Genomic DNA, 19,448 nt, shown 5'->3' on the forward strand with positions numbered 1-19,448 from the left:
AGTAATTTCAAAAAGGAAAGCAATAATAATAACAGCATTTATATGGAGCTTTCAGGTATACAAAGTGCTTTACAAAAATATCATTTGATCTTCATGACAACCCCGGGGGGACAGCTGTAGCTTCTTTTTTACAAATGAGGAAACTGAGGCAGACAATGGTGAAGTGACTTTTAGAGGGAGTGCCTGAAGTTGAATTTGAATTCAGGTCTTCCTGACTTCAGGTCCAGTGCTCAATCCACTAAACGACCCAGCTACCCCCTAAAATCTACACTTGTATATATAGCCAATTAAAAAGCAATTATTAAGTGCCTAATATGAGACAGGCAATACCTTAGGCATTGGAGGGGTACACAATTAAAAGTGAAACAATACCTTCCCTTAATCCTTTCCCTCACATTCTACTTACTGAAAGAGACAATATCCACTTGTTTAAATGTATTAAATGTCTACTTATATGGCATATACACAAGACACATGAGTTTATACAAAGAAATATAAGCTAATTTTTTGGAGTAGAGACAACGCTAGCAAATAAGGGGATGGGAAAAAAGGCCTGTAGAAGGTAGTGCTTCAGTTGAAGCTTGAAGGAAGCAAGGAATTCTAATAGGTGTAGAGTTAACTGAATTCCAAGCACAGGAAACCTATATAAAAGTACAAAAGGAGAGACGGAATGTCAACATGAGAAATACCAAGAAGGTCAATTTGGCTTGATCATAAGGTGTATGAAGTGCAGTAATGTTCGAATAAATTAAAAAGATAGATTGGAGCCAGGTTGTGAAAGCCTTTAAATGATTTTTTTTTTTAAAAGGATTTGACTAAAGGGCAAATACAAATAGGAAACCACTGAAGTTTACTGAGTTGAAGATGGGCCTGTGAAAACCACGCTTTGTGAAAAGCACTTTATCAGTTGTGCGATAGGTTTAGCATGGGGAGACTTCAGAAAGGGAGACCAATTAGAAGGCAACAGTATAGTCAAGAGATGATAAGGTTCTGAACTGGAGTGGTTGTTATTTGAGTAAAGAAAAGGGGACAGATATGAGGGATGATGTGGAGAAATAATAAAGAAGACCTGGCAACTAATTACATAGGGAAGTGAATGAGTCGAGTCAAGGAGACTCCAGGGCTGAGAATCTGCGTGACTGAAAGAATGGTGAGATGCTTAACAGATATAAGGGAATTTGGAAGAAGGATGGGATTTTGGAGAAACAAAGTTCTGTTTTAGACATGCTGAGTTTGAGAAGTCTGGGGGACATCCAGTCTGAAATGTCCAATAGGCAGTTTGTGATGCTGAACTGGGGTTCAGGAGAGAGACTTTGGATACAGATCAATTACATACATAGGCAAATTGTAGCTAAGGAATACTGACCCTTCTGAGGCATTAATCTTTATCTAACCACATATATTAAATGGAACCAGCACACCATGTTCTGGGCTTATATGGATCAAGTTTAGTTGTGGGGGCAACTTCCTCAAATCATTTATTTCTTTGGCTTATTTTGCCCCTAAAAACAGTTTAGTCTGACAAATTTCAGAATATGGCTTATGTCTAGGGCTCTGCAGACACATGTAAAAAGGTTCCCATATCCTATATGAGCACAGTGAACCAAGTGTGCCAATTCTTGTGTTTGCTTCTCCAAGGAGAATGTGTCAGCCTTTCATTCATTTAGCACAACATCCTGGTTTCTTCCAGTTTTATTTATAACAAGAATATAAAAAGCACTAGGATTCAGTTCCTCTTGGCTGTTAATAGATGGCTACTTTATAGATACTCCTAAGATTAAAAGTTTTAGCATTCACTGCCCACTTTTCCAGCTTTTTGCCACTATCACTGTAGAAACAAAAAGGAATTTCTCATTTTGTAATTTTGTTTGCTTCACGGATGTCTATGGCCAAAGAATTAATCACCAGTTGGTCAAACTACTAGTGACAAAGCTCCCCTCACTTGGGGAAACTGCTCTGCAGATAGCAAAGCAGAAGCTAAAAAGAAAGGTGAGATGGAAAACTCTAGAGATGTCTCGCTCCAAATGTTCATATGGACTATCTGTGCCCAACCTGGGGGTAGAAGGCAGAGCCTTCCAAGCTCATACTGGTCTGATCAGCCACATTCAGATACATTATACCTTGACCCCACCAGAGTGATGTCATTTTGGTTCTCTTTGAGCACAAAGGACAACTACCACCACCACTCTTCAGACACCAGAAAGAGTCTGTCACCACAACCTTACTTTTCAACTTCGTAAAGCCTTCCAGAGCTTATAGCCTAATAGTCTAGCCTTCAAGAAGACAGTGTCACCTGCATGCCACAATGAGGCATCAGAGCAGGACTTCAGTAAAGAAAACTATATATTGTATAATACATAGTAGTAACTGATGGCTGCAATTACTGTTGTAGAAGAGATAAATTATTTCCAACTAGGGTAATCCAGGAAAAGTAAGATATGGGTATTGAGAGAGAAATGGAGTTGAGTACTCCAAGGCTACAGGAACAACATGGTTATGGTGGAAAAATCACAAGGCATGTTACTGGGAGGGAGAAGTGCAAAAGAAGATGAGGAATGAACAGATTAATTTGATTAGAGCAGAGAATATGCAAATAGTATTAATAGAAGATAAGTCTAAAAATGCTGTTCAAGGAAAGACCTTAAATGCCAGGCTAAAAAAAAAAAAAATGAACTGTATCTTATATGGCATGGGAATGGCCTGAAGGGTTTTGAGCAGGAAAATGGAATAATGAAAACCGCTTTAGGAAGGATAATTTGATGATGATGTGAAGGAAAGATTGAAGCAAGGAGAGGGGAAGCAGGGAAATTCATTGGGAGGCTACTATAGTAGAATAAGAACTGAAGTAATGACAATTGTTTTTATCAAATGACCTGATCTGTCATTACATCCAAGAGTTACTCCAGAAAACACACTAATGTTCTACTACTGTTAAAAGGACAATGGGATTACTAATTATATTAATTTTTGGCTTTCTTTCTAACTCTTAACACTGCCATTCCAAACATTCTGGCATAAGAAGTCAAATATCACCTCTAAGAAATGCCCTCTATTTATTTCTAGAATAGACAGCATCACAAAGTACCCACACAGGTTTACATCAGAGCTGTTCTATGAATAGTACTGATCTCACTTTCCCCCACTCAGCTTGTAGAAGCCAATCCTGTGAGAAGATGCCTTGAGATAAAATAAAAACTACCAGAAAAGGTCCTCTCATCAGTGGCTGACAATTTCAAACATAGACTCTTTGGCCTAGATGGGATCCTAGCAGTAACCAAGTTCAACTCTCTTTTATACAGATGAGGAATATGAGGCCTACAATAGTCATGCAACCTATCTAAGGTCGCACAGTAATTCAGTGGCAGAGCAAGTACTAGAACTAGAATCCAAGTTGGCAGGTCTTTCCAGTATGTCATGGATTTTCTTAGAATTTTCATTAGTTTCACTAAACTAAAATTTAAAAGATATGAAAAAGCCAAGCCTACAAAGTAAATACACTGGTAATCAACTCGATTGACTGAAAGTAAATTTGGTAAATTTATATCATAATATCAAATTGTATTTTTTTTTATTTTTCCAATTCAAACCCTTCAGTACAATATCGTTTTTTGTAGTCTAAAGCAAGTAAAAGCTTTTATAAGTCCCATAATTACAAGTCTCCATGGTACAGTTTCATTAAAAACTTTCATTAAGCAACAGCTGCCCTTGTATATGGTCGTCTAATCAATTTGGTCAAACAGAATGACTTCTAATCAGCTGTTGATAAAAATAGAAGATGAAATTTTAATTCTAATAGATTAACCACAAACTCAAGACAGTCTTCAAAATCTATCTAGCTCTATTCTCCAGTGGATTTAATGACTATTCAGCAACTCATTACTAAATAGAACAAGATGAACATTTTCCAGTTCATTAAAGAAATGTACTATGTATTTTTGCATTGTCCTCATGATTCGTTACAGGGAGTCTTAATTACAAGATAATGGATAATGGTTATTAAATGCAGACTGCAGTAATGAAGCTCTATTCATTTGCGAACCTCAGAGACTGCAAAGAGGGGAAAATAAAATTACTAGCTTCAAAAGATTAACGGATCAAATTATTATTCAATTTTGAAAATCTCATTCAGACTTCATAGAAACAAGGAGAGATTAAAAAGTAGTACTAGGACCAAAGTAGTGCTTTTAAAAATAATAATATTTTAAAGCTATTACTTGCATAATCAGCCTCAGATGTGATAATTAGAAAAACATATAGCTAGTTTAACAGCATCTCCTAACAATGGGAAAACTATACATTTTAATCTCATGAACAATTCCTATTTATGATATAAGAAGTTACTACCAGGAACCTGAAAAGTCTTGGGGAACATGGAAGATATATGATGCCACTAAAGAGCAATATAATGAAAGGTATTATTAACATTTTATATTTCACTAATGAAAAATGGGAATTAAAATCAAGTGCTGCTTGAGAAACCTTGTAATTAAGTGGAATGCATGCCAACCCTATAATAAGGACTTCTAGAGACATTATTCACTGGCCCCATATATTCTTCCCTCCTAAAACAAATTATAAATTAAAGTTTGCAAGTGAGCTTTGCATGGTGATTCTGACAATAGTTCATATATATAATCAGCAGGCAAATAGTTTTTATTTGTATTAGATAAGCAAACGATGGATTTCTGGCATGGTGGTAAGATGAGAGGCTAAGACCGGCATTTCCCTCACAAGTTCAAAACACCAAAAAATGCACCAGATGAGTTATTAAAAACAAGAACAAGATAAGGAGAAAGGAAACTATTCCACACAAGCCAGTTTCTGTAGGAAAACAGATGAAAAATAAAAGGAAAGTTATTACTTTCCTACTACTATTCACCAGTCATAGCTGTTCCTGTTCCCCAGTGCCCATGCCCAATGTCATCACCTTCACCATCCTCCTGCACCGGGCCTTATACTTCAAGTTTCACTTATAAATGGCAAAATGTCATTTCCCTTCAGGTTTTTTTTTTTTCTGTACCGATCCAGGTACACTGCCACCCATCACCAAGCAGGTGAAAATTCTGAAAGAGAGCAGAAACTGGATAGAGATGAACCCATCAGTGCTACCTGGAAGATATAGGAAGAACTTTTGGGAAGGAGGCAGAGTGAGAGGTCATAAATAAGTCTAGCTATAGTGAAGTACTGCCCAAAGCAAGGAAAGCACAAAATGAACTAAAGGAAGAAAAAACAACAACTAAAAGAATGAAAGCAGGAGAACTTCTAGCAAGATAGTTGAGAGGTTGCATATGAACACAGCTCCCCTCTATCATCTCAGAGTCACCATAAACATGACAGCTAAAGTAAAGGAATGATAACAAACACAAAAGATGGGCTAGGAAAGAAATCAGAGGAGGAAATCTGTTTTGGAAAAAAGAAAAAAATGGGCAAAAGAAGATTTAATACATTGACTACATACCATGCAATGAAAGAAATTAACTAGCAAAACTTGAATGAAAGGGAAACTACTACAATAAAATGAATCAGAAATGTTAGCTGTTATATGAACCTCCAGAATGCTTCAAAATGACAAAATTAATTTTTAAAACCCCTCAAATATTCAAATGGATCTGAAACCTCATTGATGTCAATGTTCCCTCCAAATGTAATGGGATGGAATGGCCATTGGGAGACCACTGAAGTATGCAAGCACAGATAGTCTCTGCCTAGTTTTAGTACTTAAAATATGCACAATTATTCCCCAGCTGGTTCCAATCCAACTTTGTGGAAACTTTGGGGAGCATGGTTTCATTCATAAGTGATTCAGAAACTGGTCGGGTGTAATGAGTTTTCTAATTGGCTGCAGAGGTAGAAGCACTGAGTTGCTGAATTTAAACCAAGTCTTCATTCAAAAGATGTGACCCATCCATCTCGGTACCTTTCCTTGGTGGCTGTGAGAGGGCAACATTGTTCTGAGCTGCCAAATAGAAGAAAGGTTTTCCTATATTCTATACAGCTGCTGTATGTCCACAAGCACACTGTCCCTCAGTTTCCTCTTTCCTGACTTTAGATGAACAAGCATTCTGAGATGAGAGCATTAAAGTGACTTGGTGAGTTCAGTGGTTCCATAGGTCCCATCAGAGATGTCACCATCAAGTCAAGTCAGAGGAAAAGTTCATCAGAGCTGGTAAGAATAGGCTTAGGAATTCAGAGGTGAATGGACACACTCAGGGACATGCCCAAGGCTTTCAAAATTTGCAAGGGTAAGAGAGATTGCAGTATGGCAGCTGAGTGGTCCAACCTAGCAGTAGCTAATCAACTGCTATTGATTACTGACCTACTCAATCAAAACATTGTACATAGCAAGGAACAAGTCCAGTTGAGCCTCTTGACCAATAAACACAATATACCTGGCGAGAAGCCAGTCCAACTGAGCAGTAGAGAAATTTGTCTGTCACCTAAGTCACCCCAAGGTAAATTTAATGAAGACAACATGAAACAAGAGAATTCTTGAGCTAGCAGTAGTGGGTACCTCTCGGACGCATGTTTTTGGTTTTTGGTTTTTTCTGCATATGCATCTTGATACCATTTTACTTTAAATTTGAGCCCTTACCTATAGAGCCCTAAGGACATTGTGTCTAGAAGGAGAGAATGTGTTCCTGGTTTGGAGATGGTGTATGGAGAAGAATATATTGTAGCAACTGCATTTAAACTTTCCTCAGTAAATTCCTTTTATAAAAGCTAATGTAGTCAGTCAGCTGGCTGATTGTTAATGAAGAGCACACCATGAAGGCTTATAGAGTACCAGTAGTAGAAACCCCTTTTTTTCCCCAAATTTATTTCTTTGTTTTTTGATTTTCTTTTTTTTTTTAATTAATTTATTTAACTTTTAACATTCATTTTCACAAAATTTTGGGTTCCACATTTTCTCCACTTTTGTCCCCTCCCCCCACCCCAAAACACCGAGCGTTCTAATTGCCCCTGTCTGCCAATCTGCCCTCCCTCCCTCCCCACCCCTTCCCTTTGGAAGGCAAGCAATTCAATATAGGCCAGATCTGTGTAGTTTTGCAAATGACTTCCATAATAGTAGTGTTGTGTAAGAACTAATTATATTTCCCTCCATCCTATCCTGTTCCCCATTACTTCTGTTCTCTCTTTTGATCCTGTCCCTCCCCATGAGTGTTGACCTCAAATTGCTCCCTCCTCCCCGTGCCCTCCCTTCCATCATCCCCCCCACCCTGCTTATCCCCTTATCCCCCACTTTCCTGTATTGTAAGACAGGTTTTCATACCAAAATGACTGTGCATTTTATTCCTTCCTTTAGTCCAATGTGATGAGAGTAAACTTCATGTTTTTCTCTCACCTCCCCTCTTTTTCCCTTCACTAAAAAGTCTTTTGCTTGCCTCTTTTATGAGAGATAATTTGCCCCATTTCATTTCTCCCTTTCTCCTCCCAATATATTTCTCTCTCACTGCTTGATTTCATTTTTTTTTTAAGATATGATCCCCTCCTCTTCAGTTCACTCTGTGCACTCTGTCTCTATGTGTGTGTGTGTGCATGTGCATGTGTGTGTGTGTGTGTGTTATCCCACCCTGTACCCAGATGCTGAATAGTTTCAAGAGTTACAAATATTGTCTTTCCATGTAGGAATGTAAACAGTTCAACTTTTGTAAAGTCCCTTATGACTTCTCTTCGCTATTTACTTTTTCATGCTTCTCTTCATTCTTGTGTTTGAAAGTCAAATTTTCTTTTTAGCTCTGGTCTTTTCATCAAGAATGCTTGAAAGTCCTCTATTTCATTAAAAGACCAATTTTTCCCCTGAAGTATTATATTCAGTTTTGCTGGGTAGATGATTCTTGGTTTTAGTCCTAGTTCCTTTGACTTCAGGAAAATCCTATTCCACGCCCTTCGATCCCTTAATGTGGAAGCTGCTAGATCTTGTGTTATCCTGATTGTATTTCCACAGTACTTGAATTGTTTCTTTCTAGCTGCTTGCAATATTTTCTCCTTGATCTGGGAACTCTGGAATTTGGCCACAATGTTCCTAGGAGTTTCTCTTTTTGGATCTCTTTCAGGCGGGGATCTGTGGATTCCTTGAATACTTATTTTGCCCTCTGGTTCTAGAATCTCAGGGCAGTTTTCCTTGATAATTTCATGAAAGATGATGTCTAGGCTCTTTTTTTGATCCTGGCTTTCAGGTAGGCCCATAATTTTTAAGTTGTCTCTCCTGGATTTATTCTCCAGGTCAGTTGTTTTTCCAATGAGATATTTCACATGATCTTCCATTTTTTCATTCTTTTGGTTTTGTTTTGTGATTTCTTGGTTTCTCATAAAGTCATTAGCCTCCATCTGTTCCATTCTAATTTTGAAAGAATTATTTTCTTCAGTGAGCTTTTGAATCTCCTTTTCCATTTGGCTAATTCTGCTTTTGAAAGCATTCTTCTCCTCCTTGGCTTCTTGAACCTCCTTTGCCAATTGAGTTAGCCTATTTTTCAGGGTGTTATTTTCTTCCGCATTTTTTTGGGTCTCCTTTAGCAGGGTGCTGATTTGTTGTTCATACTTTGCTTGCAAGTCTTTTATTACTCTTCCCAGTTTTTCCTCCACCTCTCTATCATGATTTTGAAAATTGTTTGGGCTCTTTAAGACCTTTTCCCAGAACTGATCCCATTGAGTGGGCTAGGATGTAGAAGCACTGACTTCCGTGTCTTCCCCTGATGGTGAGCACCGCTCTTCCTCATCAGAAGGGAGGGGAGGAGAAACCTGCTCACCAAGAAAGTAACCCTCAATAGTCTTGGTTTTTTTCCCTTTTCTGGGCATTTTCCCAGCCAGTGACTTGAGCTCTGAATATTCTCCTCACACCCACCTCGCCTCCGGATCCTCCCAGCCCGCGCTTGGGGTCTGAGAATCAAATGCTGCTTCCCAGCCTCAGTGCTTTGGGCGGGGGCAGGGCTGCTATTCAGTGTGAGATTAAGTTCAGGTGCTCAGGTCGGGGCAGGGCCGCCTCACGGGCTCAGTTCCCTCAGGGGGTTTATGCATAGACCTTCAACAATGGATCCGGGCTCCTGCCTGCTTGGGGAGCCACCATCTGCTCCTGCCTCCGCTGTTGCCTCCTGAGGGGGCCTGAGTTATGGGGGCACCCCACTCCCCTCTCGACCCACCAAAGAGACCCTCTCACCAACCCCTGACACCTGTGGGTGGAGGGACCCGCGTGGCCGCTGGAGATCCCGTCCCTGAAGCCCGCTCAGATCTTTTCCTCTCGGTGCCGCGGCCGCAGCAGGGCTATACTCAGCTCCCAGTCCCGGCGCCCAGTCTGCGGCGCGAAGGACCTTTTGCAAGAGGTTTGCAGGTCTCTTGGGAACAGAAATCTCCCTCGCTCCAATGTTCTGTGGCCTCTGGGTGCAGAATTCGCCGTGAGTTACTTCTTTGTATATGTTCTATGGGTTGTGGGTTCGGAGCTATGTGTATGTGCGTCTTTCTACTCCGCCATCTTGGCTCCGCCCCTCTTGTTTTTTGATTTTCAACAATCACCTCCTTAAGTTTTAAGCTTTCTCCCCCTTCCTCTCCTCTCAGTCCCCAAGACCTCATGCAATCTTATATGGGCTCTACACATACATTATTATTAAACACATTTTCACATTAGTCATGTTGCATGGGAGAATTAAAATGAATTGGAGAAAGCATGAGTGAAACTCAACAAAACTAAATGTAACCAAAGAGAAAATAGTCTGCCTCATTCTGCATTCTGACTCCATCCATAGTTCTTTCTCTGGATGTGGATGGCATTTTGCATCATGAGTCCTTTGGAAATGTTTTAGGTTCCTCAGGGTTATTCTTAAAGTCAAGCAGGAGAGTAGCAGTTGTCCCCCTGGGGACTCAACCTACCAATATGAAAGCTGGTTGGAGCAAGCCCAGGAAGAGTACTACATAGTTATATAAATCACAGCCATAGATACCAGCCCATCCTGTATACCTTTTGTTTATGTTTCCATAAGTTCCCCACTGAGGAGAAATCCAGTGTGCTGGAAGATTCTTCACTTGCCCTTAACATCACTATAATTCCAGTAGAGCATAGAGGCTCCTTGCTGGTTATCCCTTTCTCTCATATGACCACAGTATCTTCCTTTTCTATCATATATTTCTTTGATGATACATGTTACTCTTCCTTTTTTGTAAGTCTTGTATTATTTATGTGCTACAGCCTGCTTATGCCTACCCTGAGATTGTCTACCACCCTATTCTACCTGTAGAGTCAATCAAATGTTTTTTTAAAGTGATCTGTAGATTCTTTTGGTCTCCATTCAGTTACAACTGACTTATACCAGTTAAACTACCATATGAGTTACTATAATTGATGTCTGTGTCCTTTCATCCATTCACATCCATTTTGGGGGCATCAATAATAATTTTAAATAAATTGACCTCAGGTTGTTGGGGGTGTGTTTTTTTTATTGTGCACCATATCTTTTTCTTGTTTTTATTCTTTTTTCTAGCTTTGTACTAATTTTGATTAGTCAGTGGTCTGACTGTATGCAAACATCTGATTCAGTAATGACTCCCACATTAGTAATTTTCCATAATTTTCTGTCTTTTAAAATAATCATCTTTTTTTCTTATGACAGCTGGTGTTCACCATGTAGAAGAGTGAAGACTCTGTGGAAGCTATAAATTTTTGGTCTCCCTCATTCCTTGTTTCTGATTCAGAATTATTTCATATTGCAGAGTTTATAAGTATTTGCTAAGAAATTACCGTAAAAATAATTGCAGTTTATTCACTAATATTTGATGCAGAGGATGAAGAGTTAGAGAAACTCAGTAACCCTATTTAGAAGGTCTTAAGACAGAAAGGAAAACATCACAAAGGTTACAGGATCTAGAGCATAAATAGGTTTCAGTTTCCATTGGCATGAAGGAAAGATTCCTGAAACACAGGATGAAGCAGACTATTTTCTCTTGCATTATGTTTTGTTTTGTTTGGGTTTTTCTCATGGTTTCTCCCATTCATTTTAATTTTTCTATGCAACATGACTAATGTGAAAATGTGTTTAAGAAGAATGTATATGTAGAGCCCATATAAGATTGCATACCATCTCTGGGGGGGAGGGAGAAAGGAAGGGAGACAATTTAAGACTTATGGAAGTGATTGTTGAAAACTGAAAACAAATAAATTAATTTTAAAAATAAAGGAAAGATTCCAGAAGTAGGTATAGTGGTGCCTTTTCCTAGAAGTGGGTTCTCTTTCTCTAAGAGTGCCCACTTCCTAAGACTTTAAGGTACAAGTTGTGATTCACAAGATCACCTCTCACCCTAAGTGAAGGAAAGTCTGAAGTGAATGGGGAATTGTTTAGTGCAGAAGATGGAATGAAATGGGAAACAGATTCAAAGAGGTGGGATACTGGCTTTAGGATGGCCAAGAAATGACTTGAAGACTTAAAATTTGGAGCTGTATGGAGCCCTTTGACCCTGGATATAGAGTTCCCACTACCATGCCTTACCGCCTCCATCATTCATAAATATTTCTGGAAATGAAGTTCCTCAAAAGAAGAACCACTTTTTAAAAAAGAGATGGAGAATAAAATGGTTTAGGAAGTTCATATTCACACTAATAATTTGGCTAAATAAAGGAAAGAGGTAAGGCTTTTTTTCATCCAAACGCCCAACTTTATTGATTATCACAGAATAAAGGATGAGTCAGAACAAAATCCATGAACAGGGAATGAGGATTCTAGATGAGGGGAATTAATAGGAAAGGGAATAAATTAAATTAACATTTTCAGAAAGTCAAAGAGGGGGAGACAATCAGGGAGAGAAAAATAAAGGAAGAGTACTGATAATAAAATCAAGGAATTTGGACTGGGTCAGAATGATAAGGAAAGTGATTAGAGCCTGGGAAGAGAGAGAAATCAGATTGATATGAACAAACTAAAGCACAAGGGTTCAGAATTGATTATTTTTTTAAAAGAGCTGAAAATTCAATATGACAGAATTTAGCAGAAAACAGAAATTTAACAATTTTAATAATAAATATAAGTGGCTTAAACTTTCCAAAAAAATGAAAAGAATGAAAGAATAGATAAAAAAGAAACTGAAAAATATGCTACATGTAAAAAAATACTTTTATGACATAACAACATATAAAATGAAAACCACACTCATCATACTTCTTATGATTTCCTCCACAGTGGGAATTCAATCATGATTTCAAATAAAGCTACAAAAATAAATAATGTCAAGAAAAACAGAAAAATCTACCCTATGCATAAAGCCTAAACAATGAAAAATATTTTTATTGGATACATATATATATCAAATGGTATGACATCTAAGTACTAAAAGGAAAAGCTCGATAAGTAGAAAGATATTTTGATAGTAACATAACCACCACAGAATAGGTTAATATCTATCTTATGAAGCTAAATAAATCTAGCAGAAAATTAAATGAGAAATTTATGAAGCTCCATAAGTTATTGGAAAAATATATTTGAAAGACCTATGGTACTTTTTGAATGGAAATACTAAAGAATATACATACCTCTCAGTATTGTATTATTTAAGGCATAAAAGCTATCTTAGGGCATAAGGCTATTATAAATATATATTAAAATTTAGAAATATTAAATATGTCAATTACACACAAAACTCTGAAGAATTTGTGATCTCAAGAATGGGGACATGCTTTCCAGTAATACAAACTATGTCCTATTCATACTTGTTCATCCCGCCCAACTCTTGGCCATTGTCTCCCATAAGTTTGCTTCAATATTGCATGCAATATTCTAGAGGCCTCCCTCATGTTCCCTTAATATTACAAGGCTATCAGTGGCACCTTTAAATTATTCATTTTTATTCCTTATTCTCATCATGTTCCCTATCCACTTTGTTTTTCAGTCATACATTTCTGTTATAATATCCTTTATACTATTTCTACATATTTCTTTTTTTTAATATGTTGAAGGTTCTTTGCACACCCATTATACAATTCTTTATTGTCCTTTGGGAGATACTTAACTTCACCTTTTTGGAGACAGTAATCCTCCACAAAGTGTAGCCATAAAACATCGCCAGACGGATGTCCAACTGATTTAGTGCTGTTGTTTTATTTTCATAAAGAATTCCCATCACTCACACTCACACATATGCTCACACACACAGACACACTCACACATCTTCTCCATCACTGATCACTCATACTCACACACACACACACACACACACACACACACACACACACCTCACCACCAATCACTCACACATATACACATTCACACACACTCCTCTGCAAAGAGCGGCCCAGGGCCTCCTCTCCTCTCCCACCAGCACTATCAGTGAAGTACCTACTGTGTGCAGGGCCTCCTCTCCTCTCCCACCAGCACTATCAGTGAAGTACCTACTGTGTGCAGGCCCTTGTAGTCAGGTCGAGTCGCCAGAGCAGGAAATGTTCGGGGCAGACCACACTGACCATCGGTCAGACCTCGGCCCAGCAGTGACCCTGGTCTGCTGCAAAACCTGAGGTCCCAAATTCAACCATCTCAAGAGAAGCTAGCACGCAATCATCATCAGCCACAGCCAGCCAAGGACATGGTTTTACCAGAAGGAAAAATCATGCCAAATATAGTCTTTGTTGGTGGAACTGATGTTAGGATGGATGAAACAGAAATCTGAAGCTTCTTTGCTAGATATGGTTCAGTGATTGAACTGGTGTGTCCAAAGGCTATGGATTTGTTTCATTTTATAATGATGTGGATGTGCAGAAAATAGTAGAATCACAGATAAGTTTCCATGGCAAAAAGTTGAAACTAGGACTGGCAATCAGGAAACAAAATTTATGTGCCTATCACATGCAGTCAGGTCCTTTGGTTTTTAACCCTCCATCAGTACCACAGTTCCATAGTAATCCAAACACAGAGACATATATGCAGCCTCCAGCTATGATGAACCCCATCACTCAGTACATCCAGGCATATTCTCCTTACCCCAATTCACCAGTTCAACTCATCACTGGATTTCAGCTAGCTATATATAACTATCAGGTACCTCCACAGTGGCCCTCTGAAATCTATGGACTGAAGCAGACAGACAGTGGTAGCCTATTTGTTTAATCCAGAGACAAGACTGAGAAATGCTCTTGCCACACAAGATAATTGCTTCAAGGACAAAAGAGCGCATCACTTTAGAAGAAGTAGGGTTGTTCTTAAATCCGTTTGAATCCTCTCTGCTGAAACTTCCAGTGTTATGATCAAATAGTTACTGTTTTAGAGTATTACAAAGATACAGAGAGTTCCTGTTTTCCACTATTATGGAACGTTAATCTGAATTTTTTGACAACTTATTGCAAGACTTTCTGTGCAAGTTGTGTTAATTTTTTTAGTGTGTTTATTTTGCATTGAAACTATTCTACTTTGGATATTCACTTGGTAATTGGTTCTATGTTGAGTTTGCAGTTGAAGTGGATGGGTGTAACTTTAGGCTTTACACATTAGTGCCTCAACTGGTACTGAAGTGTTTTTGAGACTTTAAAGGCAAATGCTGGTGTTCAAAATTTTGCTTTATACAAACTTTTGTTTTGAAAGGTCAGAATTTTGACAGTTTGACTGCTCTTAGCATTTACTCTCCAACAAATACCTCTTCAGCAGTGCGATATTTACGATACAATCCTTTGTGTTTATCATTTAATTCTAGATATTTACCCAGAAGCAGACTTTTTAAAACTACATTTTTAATCAGTGGAACCGAACAGATAAAGTTGTAGCTTAACTGAAGACTCTCAATTCTAAACTCAGTATTACGTAGTAGATTGTCTACAGACAACCCAATCATACGGCGTTACATTTATTAGTTCAATTTTGCTTACAAAGTACCTGGAGTCCAACAATAGATAACTGACTGGGATGACAACTAGGGTAATTCAAATTCTGGATGTAATTTTAAAAATTTATACTAACCAAACCATACTAGATACATAAGCTTCTCAGTGGGTTTTCTTTTTCTTCCTTTTTTTACTTTCCTTTTTTGTGTGTTTTTTACTGCTAAAACTTACTTCAATAGCTATATCTAAATTGTGCAGAATATTGACATTAAAAAAGATGATGCTGAAAAAAAAAATACCCAATGAAAAGAACACCTTTTACCAGTGCAGACTGGCAATCATTTAGTTCGTTACTCTGAGAGTTTCCTGAGGTCACTGAGAGGTTAAGTAATTTGCTGATGATCAACACAGCAAGAGAACTAATCCTAGACCATGTACAAAGCCCCTTTTCAGGAACTTTAAAAATTAGAGATGTGAATAAATCAAAGAAAACTGATCAATATAAAAATTGTCATAAATTTTGTTAGTTGGTTGTTATCCTTCATTCTCAGAGGACCAAAATGATATCACCATGTTAGAGTCAAGTTACAGTGTGCCTAACAGTGTCTAATGAGACCAATTAGACTTTGGAATTCTCTACCACAGGTCAGGCACAAATAGTCCACGTGAACATTTGGGGTGGATTTTCTAAATTTGCATATCTTGCATTTCTTTTGAGCTATTTCAATTCTGCTTTGCTCATAGAGCACACCGCCTTCTTTAATGTGGGTATGTCATGCTGTGCAGTCCTTTGCCAGTGTCTCCTATGTCATGCAATCAAGTTGTTCAGCGAGACCTTGAGAGTGTCCTTGTATTGCTTTGTCTGATCACCATTTGAACACTTGCCTTATTTGACTTCTCTCTAAAATAGTTTTTTAGGCACTTGGCATTGGAACAATGCAGCCAGTCCATCAGAGTTGTTCTCTCCGCAGAAAAGTCTGAATGCTTGGCAGTTTAGCTCAAGAAAGGATCTCAGTGCCTGGTACCATTATCTTGCCAGGTGATTTTCAGAATCTTCCCAAGACAAATCAAATGGAAGCAATCCAGTTTCCTGTAATGGTGCTGGCAGATTGTCCAGGTTTCAAAAGCATAGAACAATGAAGTTAGGACAATAGCTCTGTATACCTTCAGTTTAACAGGAAGTCTAATACCTCCTCTCCCATACTTTCCTTTGGAGCCTTCCAAATATTGAACTACCTCTGGCAATGAGGGTGTCACCCTCATTATAATGTGTATATACCCCCTGGAAAGCAGACTGCAATGGTAAGTGAACTTATCCACAATATTCCCAACTTCTCCATTTGCCTGTGGATTTATATATGAATGGTATAGTATTGGCTGGTGGAGCATCTTTGTTTACTTGGTGTTGACTGTTAGGTCAAAAGTAGCACAAGTAGCAAAGAATCGATTCATATTTTGTTGCATCTCAGCTTCAGAGACTGCATTGAGTACACAATCATCTGCAAACAAAAAATCATGCACCAACTCCCTCCATTTTAGTCTTGGTGTCATAAATCTAGAAATCCCCCCAAAGAAGGAGCAAACAATGTTGGATCAACTGCAATCAGAAAATCAAAGGAAAATAAATGGATTTCTTCCAAGGACTAGCTGAATCCCTAGAAGAAATGAAACAGATTTGTCTTTTAAGTTCTAAAGGAAAAAACTAGAAGGAGGATAAATGTCTTAAAAGAAAAATGGTAAACTTTACCCAAGTAACAAACTCCCTGAAACTAGAATAGACCGAAGAGGAGTCAAGCACTCTATGAAGTAATAGTAAGTATTAGAACACCAACCGCACCAGCAAGCACAAGCATTTCTTACATGCCAGACATTGTGCTAAGTGCTGGGAATATGAATACAAGCAGAGAGAAAGATGGTTCCTCCCCTCAAGGAACTTACATTGTAATGGAAAAAGACAACACATGAAAGGAAGGTAGGAAAGGAACCAACCAATCAGAGGAAGGGGCTGCAAGAATATACTTCCAGTATGAGAAGTTCAGGTGTTGGGTAAGCTTCCAGGGTGAAGAGAATTCTGTGGCATGGTAGAGAAAGTCCAGAAAAATCAGAAGTTTGGAAAAACAGAAAAAAATACAATATATCTATTACCAAAGATAACTAATGAGGAAAACTGGTCTAGGAAAAATGATTTAAGAATCACTTGACTCTCTGAATTCTACGATTTAAAAAAAAAGTCTGGAAACTATATTTCAAGAAATCATAACTGAAAAATGCCCACATCTATTAAAATCAGAGGATGAAATAAAGGTAGAATGAATCCAATGGCATAAACGGAAACCCCCCAAAAAAGGCTCCAGACATAAAATCCAGAGCTTTTATGTCAAATAAAAAATGCTGCAAGCAGTCAAAATGAAACAATTCCAATACCAAAAAACCACAGTAAAGATCACACAACATTTGACAGCTTCTACTATAAACAATGAAATCTTGGAATACAAGATTCCAAAGGACGAAAGATAGAAGACAAAAGTTGCAAAGTTGAGTATAATTCCACAAGGGGAAAAATAGAATTTTGATGCAATAGGAGACTTTCAATTATTTTTGATGAAAAGCCAGAGCTTAGTAGGAAGTATAAAATATCAACACTACAGTCCAAAGAAATCTAGAAAGTTAAATTTATTGCAGCAATTGTAAGGAGCTATATGATGATGTAATGCTAATATCTAAGGAGGTAGCAGCAATGTGTCCCTTCAGAATCTTAATGTCTTCAAATAGTATTGAGGGAGTTAAATAAGAAAAAACAAAGTCTTTGGGGGTGGACTGGTTTTATTCTTTGGTTATGAGTCGGAGAAAGAGAAGAGAAAGTAAAACAAACATACTAGTGTGGAAGAAAGGATGAAGGAAATAGAATTTGCTGTTTACCTTAACTATGGTGTACAAGAAGAAGGTTATATGTCAGAAGAACATCACTCATCTGAAACAAAGCAGGGTGGAACATACACACACATATACAGTTTGATATAGAAATACATCAAACTCAACAGGTAAACATTAGAACAGCATGGGGTGGGGGGGAAGGAAAGAAAATAGTAGTGAGGAAGTCATCACAAACAAAATAAACTTTCTTATCCTAAAATAAGATTTTATTGGGAAGTGGAGAGAAAAGAAACAAACTAGAATTTAAGGTGAAGAGGGTTCCTGAGATTGCCTTGTATGGAACTTGGGAATGGTTAAACAAATTGCAGTATATGAATGTAATGTAATATTATGGGGTTAGGGGCACCTAAATGGTACAGTATAAAGGGTACCAGCCCTGGAGTCAGGATGAATCTGAGTTCAAATTTCATCTCAAATGCTTGCTAACTGTGTAACCCTGGGCAAGTCACAACTCCAATTGCCATATATATATATATATATATATATATATATATATATATATGTATATATATATATATATATGTATGTATATATTATGGGGTATAAGAAATAATGAAAGACAATTTCAGAGAATCCTGGGGAATGTGAACTAACAAAGGGTGAACTGGGAAGAATCAAGAGAATAATTTATATGAGAACAGCAACTCTGTAGAATAAAAAGAACTTTGAAAGAATTAAGAACTCTGAACACAGAAATGACCAAACCATGACTCCAGAAGACATAGGATAAAGCATGCTACCAAACTCCTGTAGAAAGGTATGAACAAAAGGTTCTGTGCTAACAAATTTCTAGATATGGATACTGTGTGGAAGTGTTTTACTTGGCTATGCTTATTTGTTATTTGTTATGCTTTTCTGTTACCAGGTTTTTTTAAAAAAAAATATGTTTCCTCTTGTTTTTTAATGTGGGGAAGGGGAAAAGAGTATTAGCAACAGGGATGACAAAAAAAGGGAAAACTTTAATACACAGAACAGCACAGTATGAAGATCAAAAGGAAGCACAGAAAAGCAGGATAGTTTTAAAAGTTACATGGAGAATTTCTTATGTACTCTTCAAAAAAATGAATATAAAATGGAGATTCATGACTTCATACAAAATCCTCTTTTTCGCCTTCAGCTATATGTATGGAAATGTACTTTTGGGGGGTGTTTCAAGTCAGAATTTTAAGAAAAAAATTTCAATGAAGAAAAAAAAAATTTCAGTTACTCAACAAGTAACTTACTATGTGCCAGGCACTGTACTGAGTGTTGAGGAGATGGTGAAAAGCAGAAATAGTTTCTGTTTACAAGAGCTCAGATCTTAATGAGGGAGATAAACATGAATATAACTAGATATATACAAAACATACGGGCAGCTAGGTGATGTCATAGATAGAATGCTAGACTTGAAGTCAAGAAGACTCACTTTTCTGAGTTCAAATCTGACCTCAGATACTTACTAGCTGTGTGACCCTGGGAAAATCATATAAACCTGTTTGCTTCAGTTTTCACATCTGTAAAATGAGCTGGAGAAGGAAATGACAAACCATTGCAGTATCTTTGCCAAGGAAATACTAAATGGGCTCATGATAGGTGAGACGACTGAAAGTAACTGAACAACAAATACAAAATATGTAGAAAGTAGATAGAACATAATCTCTGAGAAGGCATTAGCATAGACATTTTTCAGCTGAGGTCTGTGAACTTTAAAAACAATATGTTTAGATATCTAGTTCAATACTATACACTAAGC

General features: G+C 37.6%; 2 protein-coding genes and 1 pseudogene across 2 annotated transcripts in view; 1 reads left to right on the top strand and 2 right to left on the bottom strand.

Annotated features, from left to right (window-relative positions):
- MGST1 (microsomal glutathione S-transferase 1) overlaps positions 1-19,448 on the bottom strand; it is a 718,478-nt gene that overhangs the window by 476,247 nt on the left and 222,783 nt on the right. The window lies entirely within an intron of this gene.
- Positions 1-19,448, bottom strand: part of DERA (deoxyribose-phosphate aldolase) — a 125,584-nt gene that overhangs the window by 13,296 nt on the left and 92,840 nt on the right. The window lies entirely within an intron of this gene.
- Positions 13,467-14,075, top strand: LOC140531054 (deleted in azoospermia-like; annotated as a pseudogene).

This window comes from Notamacropus eugenii, chromosome 3 (assembly GCF_028372415.1).
Source record: "Notamacropus eugenii isolate mMacEug1 chromosome 3, mMacEug1.pri_v2, whole genome shotgun sequence".
In the NCBI taxonomy this organism is placed as follows: Eukaryota; Metazoa; Chordata; class Mammalia; order Diprotodontia; family Macropodidae; genus Notamacropus; species Notamacropus eugenii.